This window comes from Gorilla gorilla, chromosome 4, assembly GCF_029281585.2.
Source record: "Gorilla gorilla gorilla isolate KB3781 chromosome 4, NHGRI_mGorGor1-v2.1_pri, whole genome shotgun sequence".
Taxonomy (NCBI): domain Eukaryota; kingdom Metazoa; phylum Chordata; class Mammalia; order Primates; family Hominidae; genus Gorilla; species Gorilla gorilla.
Window position 1 is genome coordinate 93,373,383 of NC_073228.2, and position 24,242 is coordinate 93,397,624.

General features: G+C 36.5%; 1 long non-coding RNA gene across 2 annotated transcripts in view; it reads right to left on the reverse strand.

Annotated features, from left to right (window-relative positions):
• Positions 1-234: 234 nt before the first annotated feature.
• LOC129533684 (uncharacterized) overlaps positions 235-24,242 on the reverse strand; it is a 42,417-nt gene continuing 18,409 nt past the window's right edge. Inside the window, exons 3-4 of one of the 2 annotated variants that reach the window (XR_010133902.1) lie at positions 5,479-5,728; positions 235-472 (exon numbers count right to left, since the gene is read on the reverse strand). This is a non-coding gene — a long non-coding RNA (uncharacterized lncRNA). The remainder of the gene's footprint in view (positions 473-5,478; positions 5,729-24,242) is intronic. The other variant, XR_010133903.1, reaches the window with a different exon arrangement.

Below are 24,242 nucleotides of genomic sequence, written 5' to 3' on the forward strand. Positions count from 1 at the left end.
AAAGTGCTGTCAGAGGAAAAGTCAGATATATGTGTAATTTACCTCCTGTGCCTCTCCCTCTCTCTCTTTTTTCTTTTTTTTTCTTTACAAATAGTAAATCCTAAATTTTCACCTGCTGTGGATGCTTTCCAATGCCTTCAAATTACTTTTGCTATGTATTATATCAGTTTCCTAGTGGGGCATAACAAAGTGCCAAAAATGAGGTGACTCAAAACAACAGAAATTTATTGCCTTGCATTTTTGCAGGCTATCAGTACAAAATCAAGGTGTCATCAGGCCATGCTGTCTCTGATGGTCAGACAGAGGAGTCAGTCCCTCCTTGCCTCCTGCAGCTTCTGGTGTGTGTTGGCAATTGCTGAATTTTCTTGGCTTGAGAATACATCCCATCAATCAGGTGGCCATCTTCTCCCTGGGGCTCCTCACATCATCTTCCCTTTGTGTGTGTCTGTCTCTATGTCCAAATTTCAACTTTCTGTGAGGAAACAGTCATATTGGATTAGGAACTGGCTTAAGGATTTCATTTTAATTTGACTCCCTTGCAAAGTCTCCATTTGTATGAAGTTTCAGAACAAGCGAAACCAATTGATTATGATAAAAGACACAATAGCAGGTTACATGGAGAAAAAGGGGTAGGAGAGAAAATTTATGTGGTTAGAAAATATTTTGTCTTAATCTGAGCAGTGGTTACATAGGTGTATACATATATAAAAATCATTGAATTTAGGATGAATGCACTTCATACATCTTTCTGAGGGAATAAAAGTATCCCTCAATCTCTCAGTGACCCTCTCCAGGAACAGCAGCTATATTTAGAGGTAAATCATCCCTGAAATATGAGCACAGAATTAAAAAAAAAAAAGGTTCGGCTTTTTAAGTTGTCATCAGCAGGATAATATGTTACTTACTTTGCCATTATGGGAACTAGACCGCTATTCACTGGAAATCCTTATACCCATTGAGCCCCTTGGTAAATAATCACGTTGGATCTATTACATCTAACCTTGGAATATTCTCACTGATTTTGAAAATTGAGTGAAAATTAGCATAAGTTTTAACTTTTTTCTGTATCAAGGCCTTGCTAAGTTTCTTATTTCCCCATTTAATTAGCCCAATTCCATAATTATTAAATTAGATGATCAGATTATTTGTTTCCATGTAACATTACAATTCTCTTCTGGAAAAATCACACCTGTCCTTGCTGCTTCCATTTTCTTTACTGTTTGTGTTTATTTAACAATTTGAAAAATCAACCTTTTCATTTGTATGATTAAACTGGCCCTTCTTTTAAAATTATTTGTTCATTTTATCCTTCCCCTCTCTTAACATACATTACTAGTTCTTCATGAATGTGTTCTAATTTATATGTGGTTTGGAAATGTTCCTAAGAATTACTGATGTGCATGTTGTGTGGCAGCAACTGAGTTATAAACTATACTTGTAAAAGACTTTATTTTATCTCTCCTATATTCCAAATGTAACACAGAATGTCCAGCACAGGTTCTTATCATACAATAGGTATTTTAGAAAGTCTGTTGACTGTGTGACATCCAAGACTATTCAAGTTTCTTTTCTTTTGCTGAACTCAGTGATATTACGTTTAACCCTTCGCAGCAATTCTAAATAGTATCCTGTAAGATTGAATAGCTGGGTTAATTCTGTGCTTTGCAAGGACTATGTTAAAGTGAAAATGTCTATCTAGATGCTTATATTTATGTGCTAACTACCTTTGATCTTCCATATTAATTTATAACTTTTACATTTCTAAAGCACACATCATTGGAATTATATACAGAACATTTTTCAACTATGTTCACATCTGGCATATAAAATTTAAAAAATTCAGATAAAACTTAAGCCAAAAGGGGGAATAAAACCTAGATTCTGAAATATCCAGATAAAAATGTATTATTTTAAAAAATGAAGTCATTCACTTACTCATGAATTTAGCAAACAATCTATTGAAAGACTACCAAGTATTAAAATTGTTTTAGGCAATGCGTTCTTGCTTTGGCAGAGCTGATGTGCCAGTGACAGAGACAGAAAAAATCAACAGATTAACAGGTTATTTAATGTAATTTGTAGTGGCTACACATTAATAAAAATAAATTAGTATAAAGGAATTACACATGAAAGGATGAATATCAAAGATGGGTTGGTCATGGAAAGCCTTTCTTAGTTCACGATCTTTGAACACAGACATGAATAAAATATAGGAGCAAGTTATGATAAGATCAATGACTTGTTCCAGACAAAAAGAATAGCAAGCATGAAGATATTCAGGTAGGAATAAGCCTTGATGTATTCCAGGAAGTGGAAGAAGGACATGGTAGACAAACTGTAGTGTGCAAGAAGGAACATATGAAGAAATGAGATTGGTAGTATTGATAAAAGCTAGATTATGAAAACAAGGATTGGGCATTTTAATTTCATTCTAAATAGGTTGAAAAGCCAGATTTTAGATAGGGAAGATTTTAGATAGGTTAGTAATAATATGTGGTATGATAGAGACTTAAAACTTTCCCTCTGGCTACTGTGTGGAAAAAAGATGGGAACAATGAGGTAAGTTATAAGCCATTATAGTAATTTAGAAGGCAGAGAAAGGTAACTGGGAATAGAGTGGTAGCAGTGGAAATGGTTAAGATGTGATAAGGTTCAGGTTATATTTGAAAGGTAGAGCTGGATAAAGAAAGGGAGAAAAACAAAATTCAAGGACAATGTAGATTTCTATTTTATGCAACTGGAAAAATAATGATGCTATTTACTGAGCTGAGAAACAATGGTAAGAAAGAGTAAGAAGATGGTGTAAGAGTTATACTGTAGTTACGTTACATTTAAGAACCTAAGAAGTATTCAATGGCAATACTGAGGAGGCAGTTGCTGAAAAAATGTGGACTTCAGAAAAGAGGTTTAGACGGGAGATATAAATGTGTGAGTCCTTGAATTGGATGAGAAAAACTAAGGAGTTATTAGAATCTAGAAAAAGAAAGCGTTGAGCCCTTGAGATATCTCAACACTTGGAGACTGAAAAAGTATAAGCCAGAAAGAGATTAGACTGTCAGTAATACAGTAATGTCAAGAACATCAGGGGGAAAAGTGGTCCAAAAAGCGAGATGTGATCAACTGCACTGAGTTCTACCAAGAAGTAATCATTCATTGATTATAGCTTGGTGGTGTGTAGGTTATTGGTAACCTTTACAAAGGAGGTTCAGTTGGTCTTTAATAAAAATGTAAATTTATTAATAAATATTACAGAGAGAGAGATTACAGCATGATTGTATGCTGATGAAAATGGTTGAGCAGAGAGGGTTACATAGATAATGTAGGAAGGAGAAAAGTAAGTGGGGATGTGAACTGGGCACAATATGGAGAGGTTGGACTTAACTGGAAGTAGGAACATTTCATTCATTTTTATCAGGAGGTTAGTCATACAGACATGCTGCTAGATTTTCCATCATAAAATCAAAACAAAACAATGCAATAACAAAATCCTTTGATTTTTTACAGTCTTTTCTAAGTACCTCCTCATTTTTCTACTCTCCTTACACCAAAATTCCTCCTCCAAACAGTTGTGTGTATTCACTCTTTCCAATGAATCTCTTCCATTTCTCTTTTGAACTTAATACCAATCATGCTTTTATATAAATGAATCAATGAAATAGGAGGATAGTACAAATCTTTGGTAGACAACTATAAGGAGATGTTATAGTCTGATGGCCTGAGCTGAAAAGCCCTGGAGGGAGAGTAGAAATTTTCTGGAAGCACTAATGAGAGCAAAGGGAAGACCTCCTTCACTTTCAGGTTCTGTGTTTTGTGACATGTGGGATGGAGAACAGTCATTACTTGAGAGAGGTGTAGGGGAAAAAGAGCCCTCATGGGAAAGCAGCTTTTTGTTAGAATGAGATGATAAATGGTACGTTCAGAAATTTGTGGTCAGAATACTGTATAAGAGGCTCTGCTGATGGCAGGCCATGACTTTCAGAGGAAATATTAAATGAGTTTGGAGTTATGATAGGGCAGGGTATTAGGTTAGAATCAGATACATGGAAAAGAAAGCTTGGGTGTTGATGAATAATGACTCAGGAGGATTGTGTTTTTATTGATGACTGAGGCAAATAGTGAGAAAGCCGTGAAGACATTGGCCTAGGCTGTCTCTCAGGGGAAGGTGAGTATCAATTATAACTATAGGTTTCTTTTTTGGGATTCATCTTTTAGAATTTTTGTAGTGGTGAGAATGGCAATAATGTGGTGGTAACTGTGGAGGTAGGAACAGGGGACCAATAGTTCTGGTGTTTATTAAGAACATGAGCTTAATAATACACCAGTATAGGGGCTTCTCCTAAATTCAGCTGAGGATCAGGTAAGGGCCAGGAGAATGCTTGATCTAACTAAGAGCCATGGAACACTGAAAGCCTAACTTAATCCAAGATAGCCATGAAATTCATAGATGGTAAAGGGTAGCATTATGGCTGTAGAAGCACATGGAGTTTGGTGGCCATTCTTTAAATGCTGCTGAGGGGGCACCATGGTTGGAAACACCTCCCTGTTTATATCTAGTCTAGGCTACTCGTGGGTGACTTTAGCCTCTGTTTACTCATGCATACAACGGGGATCATAATAGAACTTAGCTTGTAGGGTTATTATGAGAATTACACAAATATATGTGAAACAGTTAACAGAATGCCAAGCACCTGGGAAATATTAAAAAATATTAGATAGCTCATAAACAGTGGGTGACCATATCACTGCCCTCTAATAGTGGGCTTAGTGAGGTCATTACATCTCAGAATCAGAAAGAGCTTATAGCCAACATAGCTCAAGAAAATGTACTTAGTTTCAAAACAATGTAGATTGATTTTATTTGTTTTATATCTAAGTCATATTGGGAACACAGTCTCTAATGTTTATTTAAACCATAATTTAGAATATTCTTTGCTGATTTAACAGTGCATCCAAAATGTAAGCTCCACAAGAGTAAGGGTATTGTCAGTTTTGCTCATTGCCATATCCCAAAGGCCTTGAACAGTGTTTGGCACATATAGTAAATACTTAATAGTTTAAATTCATTGCCCAATAAATGAGAGGATTTAAGTATCATTTTTATTTGATTTTCGTGCTAATGGAGATGATTATGGGATAATTCTCTACTTGGGCAAGCATAATTTGAACAATGGCATGATAACAGAGTCTATCCTTAAGGTGCAGGGAGTCAGGTATAAATCTGTGGCTGGTCATAGGAAACATGGAGCCCAGCAGTATCTGTTCAAATTATTTACTGCTCTGCCCATCAAAGGAAAAACATTTTTAAAACTCTACAATAAAAAAATTAAAAGGATATTACTGACAATAGCTAACATACTTATACCTTCCTTAATATGTGCTAACCCTCTTAATAGTAGTTTATGTTTATGAACTCAAATTTCACAACAATCCTGAGGAGCATCCTGTCATCACAGTCATATCCATTATCACCATCATTACCATCATCACCATCATCACCATCCTCTTCATCGTCTGCATTTTACAGATGAATAAATGGAGGCACAACAAGGCTAAGTTAGTTTTCTTAAGATCCCCCAAGTAATTTGTTGATTTGAAACTTAGCCATGATTTGAATCCTGAAAGTTTGGCTTCCAATTCCTTGTATTTGACCACAGTATTGCACTTCCTCTCTAGATCACTGTCTAGTATGCAGGAGGGATAGCATCATGGTTTTTTTCTTCTTCATCATCTGTAAGGAAAGTGAAAATAACAACTACCATTTATTGAGTGCTTTCTATGTGACAAACACCACACTTAGAAACTTATGTTATTCCTGGTCTTTATAAAAAATATTTGAGGTGGAAATTATTATCTTCTCCTCTACAGATAAGAAGCTGAAGCTGTGGTCATAATTTCCTCAAAGTCACAGATTTCATTTACATAGCTCCAAAGTCAGAAATCTATCTGTGACACGCCATATCATAAAATGTTTACTAATAGGAAAATATTTCTTTCTTCAGAACTGGATATAAATTAAACACGATTGCTTCATTGCAGTTATTTCATTGTCTATAAATTTATATTGAAAAATTAAAAGCCAAAAAGACTTTATCTAATATGGAAATTTAGTGAACATTTGTTGTATTTCTTATCTCCTTATCTATCAAGGTACTACCCATTTCTTTCTTTTCTTTCACCATTTAACATCTTTAAAGGAGAGGTTACATTTTACTTCCACAGTTATCTCAATGCATGTGTTTGTATTTATGATGTATATAGATACACATATAACATGTATGTATTCATAAATAATATATGCCTATATTATTTGTATGTTTAATAAGTAGAATCACATTGTATGTATAATTTTGCCATTTTCTTTTTTTACTCAATGTATTTTTGAAATGAACGTTTTCTTATGTAATAATGTAGTCCATTTATTTTAATTGCTAAGTAATTTTCCACCATATAAAGAAACCACAACCTCAATTTTTTTTTGCATGACTCACTTCCCAATCTTTTGAATGTTGGCTTCCTCCTGCAGTTATCACTTGAAACTGCTCCATTAAAAGTCACCACATCTACTAGATTTTAAAAAATACTCATCATTTTTAATCCATCCTTACATTTGGTGCTGTTAATTACCCTCATTTTCTTGAAATTTCCTCCTTTCTTGATTTTCGATTTTGTGAAAGTACACCTTTCTTGATATCTTTGTTCTTCTCCTTTTTGTTGTGTAAATGCAGGTGTTTCCCAAAGTTATATTCTTAATTTTCTTCTTTCTTCCTTGACAGTCTCATTCATATCATGGCTTCATATTGCAAATAACTCTCCAATCCATATTTGATTTGTTTCCAGTTGTCTGCCGGACATTGCTAGTTGGATGTCACACTTGACCTAAATATGCACTTTTCCTCTTAAATTTGTTCCTCTTTCTCTGCTTTCTATTTAAGTAAGTGGCAGTGGCACCATCTTAGCAATCATCCAGGATCAAAAGCTTGGAATGATTTATAAGTCCCTTGGGTCTCATCAGTTGCCAGGACCTGCAAATTACTGTTCTATTCATTCTGTCAAATTGGTTCCCACTGCCACTACCCTAGTTTAAACTCCGTGACTTCTAGGCTTTTCACAATAGTATAACTTGTTTTCATATTACTAAGTGTCTTTCCGCTTCCTAGGCATCCTCTATCCTGCTTGATTAATTTTCCTAAAGCACAATTCTGTTCATCATATTTCCCTGTTTGAAAGCTTTTAACAGCTCTCCATTGCTTATAAAATAAAGTCCAAACCCTTTAAGCTGAAATTCTGCTTCTCCGCAAATTGATTTGTTTACCCCTTCAAACTTATTATTTCTCTATTTAATATTCCTCATATGCCTGTCAAATTGGACATCTTGCTCTTTCTGTTATTTGCTTGTATAGTCTAGGTTAAATTGTGGTAACAAGCTGCTCCAAAAGTTGTGTCTCAAAATAACACAAGTTTATTTCTTACACAATTGATGTAGTCATTTCAGGCCAGCCAGAATGTTCTCTGTTCACTGCAGTCACTCAAAGACCCAGGCTAAGGGAACAGCCACCATCTTGAATGTTGCTGCTCTCTATCACGTAGGAAATAACTTTAGAGGGTTTTGCACTAGCAATTAAATATTATGGAACAGAAGTGATAAACATCACTTCAATTCACAACTCCCTGGCCAGAATTAGTCACATAGCCCTAACTCATTGTTAGTGAAACTAGAAAGTGCAACCAAACATGTGGAACAGGAGAAGAAAAACAGATATTGATGAACAGCGTTGAAGACTGACACAGTTCCCAATATTTATTTTTATCATTTTTCTTCTCTAGACCAATGCTCATGAAACTAAAAATATTCTTCATTCTCTTCTATTCTTGTTCAGATCCTGCTTACTCTTAATTCCCAGCACAGCTATCACATCTTCAGTGAATTATTTCCTAATCATCCCAGACAGACATAATCTCCCTCTCTAATTTCTCATAGTCCTTTATTTTTGAGATAATCATTGTTATCTGTGGTTATGCATTATTTCCTAGAAGTCTGGATACATGATTTTATACAAAAAAACCTCATGTAGTCAAGGGTTTTATTGACCCTTGATGACATAATTTTTTCAGTGAATACATAAATCCCATAAATTGAATCAGAGTGTATTCTGATGACTTAGAGATTCATTTCTTTTGAAAGACTGACTTCTTCTATTACGTATTTATAGGGGAGATGTTTATTCCTCATTATATATAAGGTTGGATACTATATATATGTGTATATGTATGCATACACACATATACACACACATATAATCATTGTATATCTACGTGTATGATATATGTATATTTATATATCTTATGTATATATACATACAGTTAGCAGCTCCTAGCTACTATGGTATAAATATAGAGTAAATTAATTATGAATCTGCCTTATTCTCACTCTTCTCACTCTGAAATTGCTGGCAGTGCTATTATAACTCTTTTCAGTCTTCTTTTTCGATAAATGGTTTATTTGACCATTGCCCTTTGGTAGCAATAAGATAGATAGTCTAAGGGCTCTTTCCTGTGTGAAATACTTTAAGGAATGTCCATAAGGGTAAAACACAAGTGACAAGATAAAATTAAAGTAGTGAAATCCTGTCCTTCTGTCCTTCTTCCTTCCTTTCTCCTTTCTTTATCAAAGATTTATTGGATCTTTGATTTATCTGTATATGATACTGTGATAAGATACAATATTGGAATAGACACAGACCCTGTCTTGGGGGAATGTTACAGTCCAGAAGGAGTAATAACATACAACCTCCCTGCAGTAACTTGACTTGAAATTACTGTTTTCCCAACTATACACCTGGCCAATGGTTGCTCAAGCTTTAAATCTCAGATTAGGTGTTCTATCCTCTGGAAAGCCTTCCTTGATTTCCCGTTTGCTCCAGCACTTTAATAGTGTTTTGGATGGATTAATTAATTATTTCTGAGGAAAGAGCTCAGGGAAGTTTTAACAGAGGAAATGATTGAAAAAAAAGTCTGAAAAATGAATAGGAGTTTGCCAAGAAAAGCAAGAGGGGAGAAAATTGTCCTTATCCAAAGGTGGCAATGATACGTTGAGCACAGGAATCTATGAGCAGATTTCTATTACTGGAGCTTAAATTGTAAAAACTGTGGGAAAAGAAGTTGGGAGAGATGCAGGAACCTGATTCTGAATGGCTTGTTTGCCATGCTGTGGGGAACCTCTAACGAAATTCAAGAAGTGAAGTGGCAGGGCCAGATTTACTTTTTAGAAATTATACTATTGATAAAGTATGCAAAGTAAACTTGAAGACAGGGGAACTATTATAAGACATTTCCAAGGATGAGATAATTAGATTTCAAAGTAACATGATGGAAGGGGGTTCAGAAGAAGAAAATAGACATTTGGGAGAATAAATAGAAAATATGCGGTAACAGCCTGCTTGTAGTAGGCAAAGGAGAATGAGAAATTAAGAATGTTATTTTGTTTTCTGACTTGCACAATTGAATGGCTAAAGATCACAGATGAAGAAAGTACAGAAGAAAAAGTTGGTTTTGAGGTTGAATTAGTTAAATTGGCAACCTCAATTTTCTCTCTTGAGAAGGAGGAGTTGACATTCACTGCAAAGAATAAAAGCATAGGAGTTGGCTAGGGGTTTTGAGTGGCATTACACATGTTTTGAATTATAAGGGAAACGAGAGTGGGAACTGACAGAGGACAAGTAAAACCTTTACGAGCAATCGAAAGAGGCAAGCTGAAGTTAGAGGGTATAAAAATTTAGTAGTCCCAGTCTATAAGTTTGTATTACTATTGTCAACCAAACTCAGAGGTGAGTACAGGGATGGACAATTTGCATGATTAATCCAGGGCTAAAAATATGTGACAAAATGATGTAGCTGCGAAGGAGTCAAGGGTGCTTGTGAGCTTCCATAAGGAAGAAAATAAAGCAATTAAGGAATAGGGTGGACTCAGGAGGGGTTCTAAAGATTTTATAAGAGGGGTGTCCAATCTTTTGGCTTCCCTAGGCCACATTGGAAGAATTGTCTTGGGTCACACATAAAATACACTATCACAAATGATAGTTGGTGAACTAAAAAAAAAGCAGTCACAAAAACATCTCATTACGTTTTAAGAAAGTTTATGAATTTATGTTGGGCCACATTCAAAGCCATCCTGGGCCACACGCGGCCCACGGGTTGGACAAGCTTGCTCTACAACATGGAATGGCATGTATAAAGAAAGTGGTTCCAGAAGGGAAGCAGAAAGGTAAGGTGTGGTCAGAGTGCAGGAGAGCAGAATTTCTGATTTCCAGAGTAGGGAGGAGTTTTGGTTCCTGAGAAGGTCTAGGAGGAGACATGAACAAGGGTTAAGGCGGAAGAGTGAAGGTGAGCCCTCTAGAATTGAAAGGATGGTTAACAGCTATGAAAGGATGGTGAGGAGTTCTTTCATATGGACATTGAAATTGTTCAGGATAATAAAGAGGCATTCAGGCAGAAGAAGCCTGTAATTTGGGTAACCTCCGTGATGAATATGGAGGCTATAACCTGGAAGCCACATGAAGATGACATAAACAAGGAAGGTATGTTTTGTGAACAAGTAAATTGACTTTGGTGTAGAAGGATTTTTTTATTTTTATTTTTGTATTATAGTGTAAGCATAAAATGGTCTCTTAGGAGAAACCTGAAATCCCTTGAACAGAAGGTCAAAATGAGGAGGGGGTGAAGTGGGGGCAGTTCATCATGCTCCCATTTGCACGGTACTGAAGTGTAAAAGAATGAAAGACCTTTACTAAAAAAATGCTGCAAAGAAAGTTCTGCCTTTGGGGAAAAGCCAAATTTGAATTGGAGCAAGCAATCGGAGGGGACATTGTTCTGTAAAGAGGACTAAGGATGTAATGTTTATGTCCTGAGATTAGTTCAAAAAGGAGAGGATCAAGAAGGAGACAAGAGAACAGGGTAGATGTTACATAAGCGGCCAAAGATGGGTTCTGCGTATCTCATACTGTTCCCTTATTTACAGCTGGAGAGGACCACTACCCCAAAGACTGCTAGCACGAAATTCAAATTCCTACACACCTAAGTGATTTAAATATAGCCCAAAGAAGACTATGTTTAGCCATTTAGAACTTGCCTACTTTACATATTCCATAAATTTTTACCTGGGTGATGGTAGTCAATTATAAGCTTGGGTGGCATGAATGTAATTGACCTTAAACATCCAAACTTTAGGACCCAGTTATCCTGATACTAGAACCAGCTGAGACCATTAGTTGTAAAACATGAGTAGAAATCTACAGGGCCTTCTTTTTTACTAGATGTAATAAACTATGAATACCAAATTAATATAACTAAGGAAATATAATGACGAAAAACAAGGATATGTTAACTCTTCTTAGAGAAATGAAAGATAATCATGGGGGAAAAGATTGCAATTAACACTATATCCTTTAGCTAAATTGATATGTTTCTAATTTTTTCAAGTAAATTTATGTGTTTCAATATATTACATTTTACGAACAATCTGTTTAGACTTGTATATGCCCTGGAGAAAACTGTATAATTTGGGGAGTCCTAAAGGGTATCCTTTTGTAAAACAGAACTTGTGTATTGTAGTTGTTCAAATCAAGTCACATATGAAAGTTTTAAAATAATACGTGGAAATCAAGTGCTAATGCAGTGATAGGAAAAGTGCATTCATATATGGATTTAGATCAAATAACCAATTTGACCCTTTGTACAAATGTTTGTTTAACTATTGTGGTTCTCTTTGAAAGGATTTCCTTCTCCTCCAAACTTTCAACGTGTGTAGTTGAGTATGTCTGGGACTCAGAATTGTATTTAGAAATAGAATCTATAAAATTAGGTTTTTCTAAGGAATTTAGGTTGAAGTTTGTGTATATGTTTGCATGTATGTGTACCTGTAGGTGTGTTTGTATTGTGTTCATGAAAATGTGTGAGTGAGTGTGCATTTGTGGTGGGTAAATATGTGTGTCAAGGGGGCATTATAAAGATATTTTCAGATGCATTTAAGATAAGAAGGAAGAGCTAGAATTCCCAGGGCTGGAATTCACTCTCATGAGACTCACAGCCTGATTAATGTCCTCTTATACTGCAAGGGTTCCAGTTATTTTACAATCTGTGCTGGCTGTGTTTCTTTTGAGTTTGGAACTTCTATTGCAAATAGAGGAGAGGGAGACAATCTGACCCAATAGGTGGGGCAAATAGGCTTTAAATCATATGTATTCTCAAGATAGTCAGCAAGTCATTTTGAGATGACAGATGAGCAGACAAAGCTTTTATGTTTACCAGGTGGAGGTGAATTAAGCTATGGCAAGAAGGAACAAGATGGAGAGCAGCAATGCAGGGTCAGGAAGTATTTCCCAGCTTCATTTTTTTAAGTTTTTAAAGGGCCACCCGAATTTAAATGAAATCTCATAAATCTTGGCATAAAATTATATAATATAACACTAGTCGTTTTAACCAAAATTGGAGTTATTAAGTTATTGCACAATCCTAATCAATACCCTCTGGTTCACTTTGGTAAAACAGCAGCAAAATCATAAATCAAGCTCTTTGCTTTGTATTTTAAATTAAATAGAGAAAATGTGGTTGTGAACTTCCCTAAACTGATGTATTTTGAGAATTTAATTTAAAATTTAAAACTGTTTTAGATCAAAATTTTAATAGGAGAAAAAGCATTTTTTAAAGAAAATATATGCATGGGTCAATGTAAAGTATTCTGTCACACTTTTTGAAAGTTAATTCTTTGTCAGTCATGCACCATTCTTCCTAAGAATAGAATACTAATAATTCTGCCTGCAGAGAATCATGAAGACTTGGTAGTTAATGAAAACTAACCATGGGAAAGAACAAATCCAACACTTTCTGCTATCTAATTATCTCAGCAAAATTAACATTTTTCTAGATTTAGTGCCTAAATCCTTTTTTTTCCAAACTTGAATTTCATAGTCTTGTTGATTACACAAATATGATAGTCTATCATATATGTGAACTGGAGAGAGCCCATAAGGAATAATTAAATTCACCTGGATTTCTTTGTTTCTTTTTAACTTCATCTCCACCCCCTAAGTTTTAAATGCAAATTTAAAATACTGCTTCTCTGCAGACAATCACACCATCACCATTTCTTCCTTCTCAATAAAATGCAACTTCTAAGATGTGTCTAAATAAAAACAAAGAAATCACACATTTAAAGATAATTAGTGCTTTTGCTTGAGAAAGATTTAGCTATTCTCGAGACATGTTTCTATGTCCATATAAATCAGTGTTAATCATTTGGGTATCTCCAAACACTTGATCAAAGGTTCACATTTTGCCTCTCAAAAGTATTAGTTCATAATTCATTGAAATATTTTTAAGTCTCAGGGAGCAAGAGAGCAAATAGCCTCAGATACTTTCTCCTTGACCACTATTGTAAGTATGGTTAAAGCCAAAGAAAAGGCCAGTAAATGAGAAAAATGCAAATGTTCATCATATTCCACTGCTGTTTTGACACAGCAATTAGATTTGTGCAGAACAGCAAGATTGTTCCAATTCTATTCTCCCAAACATAAGTCTTAAAAAAAGAGGTTACATTTGTGACTGTAGCTCGTGGAGCATCCAATCTGGCATCCTGAAAATCCATATGTAAGCCACACTTATATCTTAAACCTGTCAAACAAATAAATGTACAGAAGCAGTAATTTATGTACTTTATAGACTGTTTTGCCCTTTTAGAGCAAAAGCCTAATTTTCAAGTGTTGCTATTTTAACTTCTGGCAGTGCCTGGGAGATAACTGAGGTTCAAAATGTGAATTTTACAAGTAAAATGTGATTCAAAAATTGATTTACCCTGTTCTCACTACATGTGAGACAGAGAAGAGAAATGCTGGGTGTTTGTGAGCTTTAGGCAAGGGGAAACATATTGCTAAGTACAGAAGCCACGCAAAACTTTGCGGGTTTTCAGTTTAGAAGTGAACTTGAGCCTTTCCCAGTTCAAGTTCTGTTTAGGGCCGGCAAAACATGACTTTCTGATTCAAAGAAATAAGGCTTAAAAAGGCTTATAAAACAGGCTCACAGGCTTCTTGTACATCAAATAGCTCTTACACAATGGCATTTAGATGATTTAAGTGTAAATGAATCAAAGACATATGGATTGCATTTCCCTTGAAATACGCATGGGTTTTAAAATGAAGGGAAAACACACTTGCCAAAATCCTTTTTGGGTTGCGCTGCATCAAAAACATTTGGAAAATGACTTTAAATGTTTGGAAGAACCCCAGACATCGGGTTCAGCCACCCCTGGAGATTAAATCAGTGTCCTTCATCCAATGATAACTAGTCCCCTGTTTTGCAAAGACATTTCTTAAAAATGTCAAGTCCCAAACCTGACACTCCTGAAAACTGACTTTCTTAATGCTTGAATTCCTAATTCAATGATAGGGTCTTATTATGGAGTCTTCCCCCAGAGATTAGGAATCCATTTTGTGTTAGTTAAGCCACCAGAAGTACATTTCAATTTTACCCAATTTTTCAAGTGTGGTTAAAAATGTAAGTTCTCTCTGTCCTGGAGGTAAAAATTATGTTTCTAGGGAGCTGAAAGGAAATCGAGTTTTCAAGCTGAATGAAAGAACTAAATGATCAGAAGATAAAAACGGAAAACGTGTTTGTTGTAAATGTATTCAGGCAGGAGTTCTGACATCACTTAGCTGTTAGCATACTTATTTAAGAAAAAGAAAAGGAAGAAAGGAAGGAAGGAAAGGAAGAAAGGAAAGAAGGAAGAGAGGGAGGAAAGGAGGGAAAGGAAGAAAGGAAAAAAAACTGCGTGGTAAAGTGTCTTTGGAATAAAAAAAAGATTGAGTGAAATGCAAAAATAAATTGGGTTTAACAGAAATAGGCAGTTTCATGAAATAGCTCAGCAGCAATAAGAACAACAATTACAACAAATTCAAACAGACTAACGCACAGGAAAGTGACATGGTGACATGAGTGAAAAATGGGTTGGTGCAAGTGATGAACAAGGTATCAAAAGGAACTAGAGAAGGCGTGCTATACTGTTGAAAGAAAATGCATTAAATGTTGAAATCGAGAACAAAGACAAAACAGATGACAATACCTAAACTGAGAGAAGGGCTACAAAGGCACTCAGTAACTGAACTGAGGAGAGTATAAGAAGAGATCATATAAAACAGGTGAAGGGCTGTTATTTAAGTCTGTGCAGCCAAACAGCTTATATTAAAAAGACTAGATCAAATTTTGCATGCAGTTATGATGTGAGAGGAAACAGCTTTCAAAATTGTTTAATGACCTCCTGATAGGAAGGTTAACAGGATTATCACACAGTTCACTGGAGGATGGACAGCAACTCTCAGCATGTCCCTCACTCAACGTGTAATTCCAATATTCTCCTTTATAGGGAGGTGCAATATCATTGTGCTACTCAAAAGCATTAGTTGAAAAGTCAGGATTCTTTTAATGAGGGAAGTTCAACATAAAAGGGAAATACAGAAGGGAAGAAAATGGGTACTAAAACCTGACCTCTTTTAGCGTAATTCTGCCCAACTAACTGTGGGGGTGTCTGGGAAGGCTGAACCCTCTAGAGATTTTAGTTTGCTCTGGTCTCCTCACATCTGACTGGGCTGCCTGCATCCTAGGTAACTAGTCTGACAGTCTTTGCTTCTGACATGTTACTGCTCCTCTGTTCTGATCTCCAACCATTTCTTGTTAAAGTGGGGAAATATTCTCCACCTTCTCTTCTGTTATGCAGACCACAAAGCAGTACTGCTTTGTATTGTCAGCGTGCTGTGGAGACTAATGAGAAGGGTCTTTAGGATAGGTTGGCCTCTGCTAGTTGTGGCATTAGTACCAGCCGGGTGTGGGAGAGTGGTGATGGGGAAGGGAAGAAAGCAGTCCAGAAAATACTCTGAGCAATGCTCATTAGTTGCGGAAGAACAAATCATAGTTTTTCTCTTTGGACCACCCATCATTTTTACCCTAGACTTAGATTCTCTGACTCCTGAGAAATTGTATTAGTCAGGGTAATTAGTGCCAGGTGCTATAACAAAACAACCTTAAAATCTTAGTGACTTCACCTACTACAGGTTTTTCTTCTGGCAGCTTTCCATTCCGTGATTCTGGAATCCCAATTCTTCCATCTTGTGGTGGAATTATTTTCTAGGGCCTCTACAGAGTTTTCTGCTGTATCATCTGTATTTAGCTGGCTGGCTAACAAAGAATGAGGAAGATCACATGACACATTTTGTGGCCATGACTGGATGTGGTGAACATTACTCCCAAGACAGGGCCTAACCTTAACTGCAAAGGATGCTGGGAAATGTAGTTTTCCTAAGTGCTCAGGAAGAAAAAGTGTGATTGGTGAATATTTAGCCAGTCTCTGCCATATTCACGAAGGGGATTTTCCATACTCAATGTAAATTAACCCTCAGTGGATCTGTCTTCCCAGCCTTTTCTATATATTCAGATATGTCTGAATTCATGAACATTATTTAATGTGGAAACTGAGACAGATTAAAGTATACATAGTTAATAAGTGACAGACCTGAAATGTAATTCAAATTTGCCTGAATCTCAAGTTATTGTTCTGCCTTCAAATTTTATACTTCAGGGAGCGGCATCAGGAACATTAGATTGGGAGGAAGTTGACTCCTTTGCACCCCTGGAGCCCTCTGAGATATGAGACCTTCAGAGGCATCAAAGGTTTGGTTCAGTTGGTACTATAATTAAGGGGAGCTAAGGGTACCTCTCCTGAGATTACAGAGGAAACTGAGTTGATATTGTCTTGCAGTGGCAAGGAAGTGAAAATCATTGGGAAATAGAGAACACCTCCTCCTCCAAGTCCGATGCAGGAAGAGGGTCATGTTAAATGGCCTCAGAAAATATCTACACATCCTTTTCACCTTTCTTCAGAAGGCTGAGGAAAAAGTTAAGAGACGGCCATTGAGAAGGAAAGACAAGATATGGCTTGGATTTTAGCATCATGCTTACATTGTAGCTTTTCTTTTTTTGGCAACTGCATGGGTATGGATGTATTTTTAACCTCACAGAGCCTCAGTTTTCTTGTCAGTAAAATGGGGAACGTGAAATGCAAAGTAGTAAGAATTAAGTAATTTATACTAGTACTGTGCCTAAAAAATCAGAGGCATTGCAACTAAAGGTTTCTCCATTTTTCTTTTTATTAACACTTTCCTTTCATAAATGTGCCATCAAGGGGAAGCATGATGGTGGAAAGGCAATTCTCCCAGATGCTATGGAAGATACATGAGACAAAATGGTAAATAAATAAATACATAAATTATTAATCAGTTTCTTCATTTATCCATCCATTCATTCAACAATTCATTCATTCTTTCACACATCTGCCAATATATACTCACTACTGACAAAACATCACAGTGGACATTAGAGAAATCTAAAATGTATAACATGACCCTTGCTCTCAAGATCTGTGTCCTCTAGTGGAGGAGCAGGCATATGCAAAAGTCAAGGAGATTACAAGGTGAAATATGATAAATGAATATTTAAATTACGTACTGTGGTAGTGCAGAAGAGGGAGACTAGAGCAGGGAATATGAAAAGTTTAAGAGAAGCAGCAGCATTTATGTTGGAACTTGAAGAGTGGTAGTTCTGGGATTTTCTGTTATTAGGAGAAATTTCAGAGCAATAATCTTATTGGCAGGAGGCAAGAGTAAGTCTTTTGAAGTTAGGGTTGCATAGCATGAACGCCAGTTTTCTTAGAATGTTTATTACAGATCAATAAAAATGAGTTAATTTTTAAAGATGCTTTTATTCACAGTCATAAAATTATAAAAATTAAAAAATTCTTATAAAACATTTCTTACTTCTTTATACATATTTACCAAAATGTTAATAATAGATACTATTTTAGTTAGTTTGCTTAAGGGCCTGTATTCTTTGGCTGCCATAACAAAATACTGTAGGCTGGGTGGTTTAAATGATGGAAATTTATTTTCTCACAGTTCTGGAGAATAGAAGTCTGAGGTCAGGGTGCCAGCCTGGTCAGGTTCTGGTGAGGGATCTTTTCCTGGCTTGCAAATGGCCACCTTCTCACTGTGTTCTCACATGGCAGACAGCAGGCTGTGGTGTCTCTTTGTCTTCTCATAAAGGCACCAGTCCTGTGGGATCAGGGACCTACTTGTATGACCTTATTCAACCTTAATCATCTCCTTAAAGGCCCTATCTCCAAATATAGTCACATGACGAGTTAGGGCTTCAACATATGAATGTGGGATGAGGGGGGAACAATTCAGTCCATAGCAGAGGCTGATAGGATTCACCCGAGGTGCTTTCTCTGCCTTGGAAACATAGGTATAATCCCATTTGAGGGCAGATCAGAGAGGTAATAGGAGCAGAATGATTTGCTTTACCCAGTAATGCCTCAGAGTTGTCACAATTAAGCAGCTCAAATAGACAATGTTGGTATGATTTGTATGCTGGTAAGGCAATATCTATTTGAAATAGTAAACCGATTGACCTCTTCTTCACTTTTAGAGAAACCTTTGAAGATTCTCATAAGACTAGATATAAATTTCAGAATTTTCATTGCTAGTTTGCTGGAAAATCCACACAAATTTTTACAGATTGGCAAATATTTTTACAGCTGTGTTGCATTTTGTTTTTTCTTGCAGGTAATAGGTATTTTTCAGCCTACACAATTTAATCATGATTAATGTCATGTTCTCCAAAACAAACATATATGGCTTGCAGCAATAAAAATAATCACTCTTAGTTGACTAAGGAGTGTGGGGACATCTAAATGTTTGCTAGAAGTTGAGAGTTAATTTCAAGGAGATGCCATCTTTCAAGAGTAACTACCTATTTGGCAAAACTGTTGCCAATAAAATATAATAAGAAGTTCTGATTCTTTTCATGTTTAGCTGACGTATCATGACTATAATTCTGGTTCATAATTCACATTCAATTCTCACTTTACTTGTTATGTATTTAATACAGCTACATTGTGCTATAAAAAGAGAATTTGGACAGGATATCTGTTGGTGTTAAACTGCTTGTTTTTGTGTCCCCTCAGTCAGAACCATCCCTGGGGAAATGTTGGCCCTGGGGAAATCACATGGTGCGCTCTTTTTCCTCTACTTTGGCATTTTCATGCAACAGAAAGGATGTTCAACAGAACAGCAATGACTCTGGAAAGGGAAAAGAAATCACAGATGGGCCAAGTGCAGTTTAGGAGAGGTGTGTGGAAGGAGGAGCAGGGCCAAGACAGCCTTTAGCCCATAAGGGACTTTGTTAGAATTAGAAAAAAAAATACCACTTCCCCTGGGTGGACACAGCCAACCTCATGCCAGAGTGTATGGCTTGGCAAACAGAGTGAACGCTAGACTTCAGCTCCCATTTCCCCCTTCAGGTGGGCAACTGTCTGCAGTGGTTTGGGTCTGGGCCAAGTTGAAGACTAAACGGAGAGATCAGCTCTTAACAGTACCCACTATTATACCTTGCACATATTAAGTAGTTGGAAGATGAGGAGTCAATAATTTAATCACAATTATATTTCAACAGTACTCAATTCTTTGTAGAAGACAATATTCCAGAATGAGCTTACAAGCTTAGATTCCAAAGGTTTTCTATTAATATGAAAAAAAGCATTTATGAGCAGTGTGGTCAATTTGTAAAATTTTCCTCTTGAATAAGATGAATGATAGTCTCAGAGAAAAACAAACAAGAATTTGTGTTATTTAGTCCATTTTCTGATCCATCCAGGTAATTTGAATATGGGATTATCTACGTTTTTGGGTAAAATAAAATGATGTTTCTCTTTATCAAGTCGGTTCAACACGCTTTTATGCAACGTCTCCTGAGAGGAGAGTGCTGTGCAAAACCAGAGGCTGATATGATGAATGATGGACCCTTTGCCTTTAGAGAGTTCCTCTACAACTAAGAGAGGGATTGAAATGTCTGCTCAAGGGGCAACACAATGGTTTCTTCTTTAGGTCCAAGACCAGCTACATAATTTTTAGGGCTCCAATGCAAAATAGGATGGGTCCCTGGCACTGCGCAGAAGTCAATCTCCCCTTCCCACTGGCTGCTGTCCCTATTCTTGGTGCAAAGATAACCCCCAAGGGATCACAACCTCTGGGCTGGGCCATGCTCAGTTCCTGGATCTAGGGTAGGCAAGAAACACTTTCCCGATCCCTAAACAAAGCCCAGGACTCTGTCAGCCCAAGGGAGAGACAGACATCCACCTACTTAACCTGAGATGCCACAGGCACCAGTATCTCACTCACAGGTCCCATTCCAGGGGAGTCATAACAGATACAATTTTTGAAGTTGGCCTTAAAGATTCATTTCAACAGTTCTAGAAGGAAAAAAAAAAGGCAATATAGGCAGAATTGCTCCCTGAGGGAAAAGTATAAATGTGAAAATCCAGTCTTGTGTAGGGATTTCTGGTCAACAGAGGGCTCTGCTGATTCAGGGGTGGCTGGAGATAAGTATAGCATGACATATTTTCATTCAGTAATCATTTATTAAGTGCTGACTAGGTCTCAGGCCATGTGCTAAGTGATGCTGTTATAATGTCAAGAAAAATCAGATGTGTTCTTTACCTTCATGAGTCTTATAAGCTCATGGAAAAATTAGGGGAGGTTCTTGAATGTCGTTTACATTCAGGGTTTCTCTGCTGACCTGAGAATCCCTCATGCTAGAAACATTTGTCTTTTGTCAAATGTAAAAGTTGTCAAATGTGGGCAGCTTCCACGACTGCCATCCCTAAATTTAAATTATTTCTTTTTCTATATTGCATGTATTACTATGTATTCCTATCACTCTAATGCTAAAGACTAATACATTTTTAACTTATTTTTTACTCCTTTTCACTGTTTATTGTTAGTAATAGTGAAGACAGGAATATGTTACTGAGGATGACTTTGCCAGAAGGTCACTTGTAGTTTGGTTGGTTGGAATTCAAAGCATATTATCCACTGTTTAACATCACTCACCAGCCCCTAGGAACATATTTAGTCCATATGTACCTGCAATAAGTTCTATCGAATATAACTACCACATGAGAGAGTGATTCTAAGGGAAAACCCACTAAAGAAATTCTGAGAAAATAAAATTTGTGACTTATCAGAAACAGATATTTCCTGATGTAACATGTAAGAGTTTTTCTGTGGTCATTTCCCACAACATGTCAGAGCTGCTCCCTAAGGAGAAGAATGGGAGCTAAGATTAACCCTGAGGCTTGGATGTGGAAGGACTGAAGGACAAAAGTAGAGATACATGAGACAGTAGAGTTGAGGGCAGGTCTGGGTTGGCATGGGTGAGGAAGAGGGATATAGTAGTGGGTGACTATGGACAACCAGAAGACAGGGGGTACCTGAATGATAATAGACATGAAGACTGAGAAATTGAAAAGAGAGGCAGAAATTAGGAGGGAGGGGCCAAGTTGTTATTTCCTAACTTCAGCAGAATTGTGGTAGTGCCAACATTTTGCCCACCTACTGAAAGCCATCCTGGAAACTGTCAGATAATAGGAAAAGAAAAGAACATAAGATTAGTGAGAAAAAAAAATGAGGCTACGTTATGTGGAATATATGATAGAATGTATGCTTTACATGGGTAGAGAATATGTCTTGTTCATTGCTTACTTCCCAGTGCTTAACCCAGTTCCTTGCACTCTGTAGGGGATAAATATATGTATTTGTGTATTATATAATTAATAAATAAATGGGACGAGCTTTATAAGTGGAAGTGGAGTTTTAAAAAGTCAAGTCCATGGGCTGTTTGCAGCTGATTAAGCTACTCTGATGGTTATAAGTTAAGATTCTAGAAGAGTGTGGTTGTTTTGAATTCAGGTGCCAACTGTCACCATCTCTGTAACAATGGGCAAGTTTTGGTGTCAGTTTCTTCTTTCATGAAATGTGGGCAATTATAGTATTTGCTTCATGGGATAATTGTGAAGATAGGATGAGATAATGCAAAGCATTTTGTGCCTAGCACATAGTGAGTGCTCAGTACATTGTAGGTGTGGTGATGAGGATGGTGACAACTTTGCTATTGAGAGCAGTTCCCAGCTCTACAGAGAGGTTTCAAGTTTTCCGAAGATAAGACCACACTCTGCCCTTGCCAAATCTGAGGCAAGAAGAGAGTGATCTCTCTGAGAATCTTCTTTAGCCATCTTGGAAGGGTGTGTGTGGCCCCGAGTCTGGCAGGGACAGAGCTGAGCAGAGCTGTTCACAGCAAATCTGCGATGATGATCTTCTCATCTGTCTTCTAAGCTGTAGGCGGCTCCTTCTTTGGGAAGCAAGTTATAATCAGAACTTGGAACAAGCTACCCTCCAAACAATGCTCTCATTGCCTTTTCTGCCATTTAATTAATGCCAGTCTAATTTTATAGAAAGTATATAAATATGATTTATGCATATTTGTACCTATATTTTTCTGTGAGGTTTCCATGAGGTACATAGCCATGTAAATCATATCCTTCTGATAAATACTTCTGGCCTGAATACTTAATGTTATTTTTTATAGCCACATTTGGGTAATTTAGCAAATAGAGGGATGGATATGCTTAACCTAACCTTCAAGTTCTCAATGACTAGAACTAAGAGGTGAACCTCTTATTTTTTTCAGTTATATTTTGCTGGGGGATTTAGGTAGATTTCAGCTGGTAGCATTCAAGATCCGTTTTGCTAATGCTTTCTTTCCAGTTCTTGTCAATCTAACTCAAGAAACAGACAGCAGTCTATGGGTTGCCACTTGAAGGTTATGAGGACATGATCCATACATTCTGTTTTTAGCTTCACTTCTAGTGAATATAAAATTAAGTCAGGCCATGATTTAAATGGCCTCAAATCCTGAGTAAGTTTCCTTACAATTTCTGCAAGTTTTAGCAAGGACCAGTTGGGTGTAGTGGAGTGACTTTGCTGAACTTCCCTTGCACTGTATCTGTAAGCATGGATATCAATGAGCAGATTTCATTAGAAGTAACTTTGGAGAATTGGGAGAAATGTCTTTTCTTTTTACCAAACATGGATTTTAAAAATTACACAGAGATAAGCATTGTCAAGTCTCACGAAGTGCAATCATAAGCAGAAGGCTTGAAACCTGTTTTTGCCTAAAACCTTTGTTGGATTTAGTAAAAACAACAGTAATAAATTGTATTCAAAAGCACTTTGATCCCTTTGCAATAGTATTATTACAAAAGCAGGGTCTACAAAACATTTCCCCTTTTTCATTTGGGTCAGTTTTCCATAGGCTTCCCAAATCATCCAAGTCTGTGTTGATAATTCCAGAGACAAAGGGTTGTTCAGGCTGTAGTGCCTGACACTTGAAACTTGGTATTGTTAGACAATGATTGTAGCACTAATCTTGCATTTATTTTCTTGAAATTTTCTGTGGGAATAACAGAATCCAAAAGATGAAAATGAAAAAATGTGTCATTAAAACACTTAATACAAACATACCTATTCTATTTTCCTCCTAAAATTTTCAGATTTATTTACTCTTTTCCCTTTATTCTTTGTTTCCCCAAAATAATATTTTAATGTTTTAAATGCTAGTAGTCAGTATCTACAATTGATACTCCATAGGGATGTAAACAGTAATAACAGGGCAGTAAGTTGAGGGATACATCTTTGGCTAAAACTTCAGCCAAAGATGTATATATCTTTGGCTAAAAGAGGGATATATCTTTGACTAAAAGAATAATTCTTGAATGGCTATAACTGCCATTTTGATTTTTTTTCTGATGTTACCCTGTCACATAAAATCTAGTATCTCATTGATTCTTCCTCATCCTTTTGCCAAATTATTGCCCCAGAATAGAGGATTTTAAATATTCTCCAAATTCTTTATTTAACAAATATATAATCATATTTGTGATCTACATGACAGAGGATGCATGCAAGTTATAAAGCTGTAATTTTGCTTTTATTTTTCAACAACTCCTCAAGAAGGCAAGGCAAATAGAAGAGTCTATTTTAAATGTGACGACATTGAGGTGTAGAAGGTTAAATGGCTGACTTGCTTAGATGGTCTGTGACATGGCAGCTAGAGGGAGTCAGGTCTCCTGATCCCTATGTACAAGATTGTCTTTACTACCCTGTACAAAATGTTAATTGTCAGACAGACCTCTAAGAGGTAGAGGGTTGGCCAATTCTGTGATGAAACAGCTATAGGGAGCAAAGGATACTCATTCTTTGAAGTTTATTATGGCATTCCTGGACATCTAGCTCCCTGGATGCTTCCCTGAA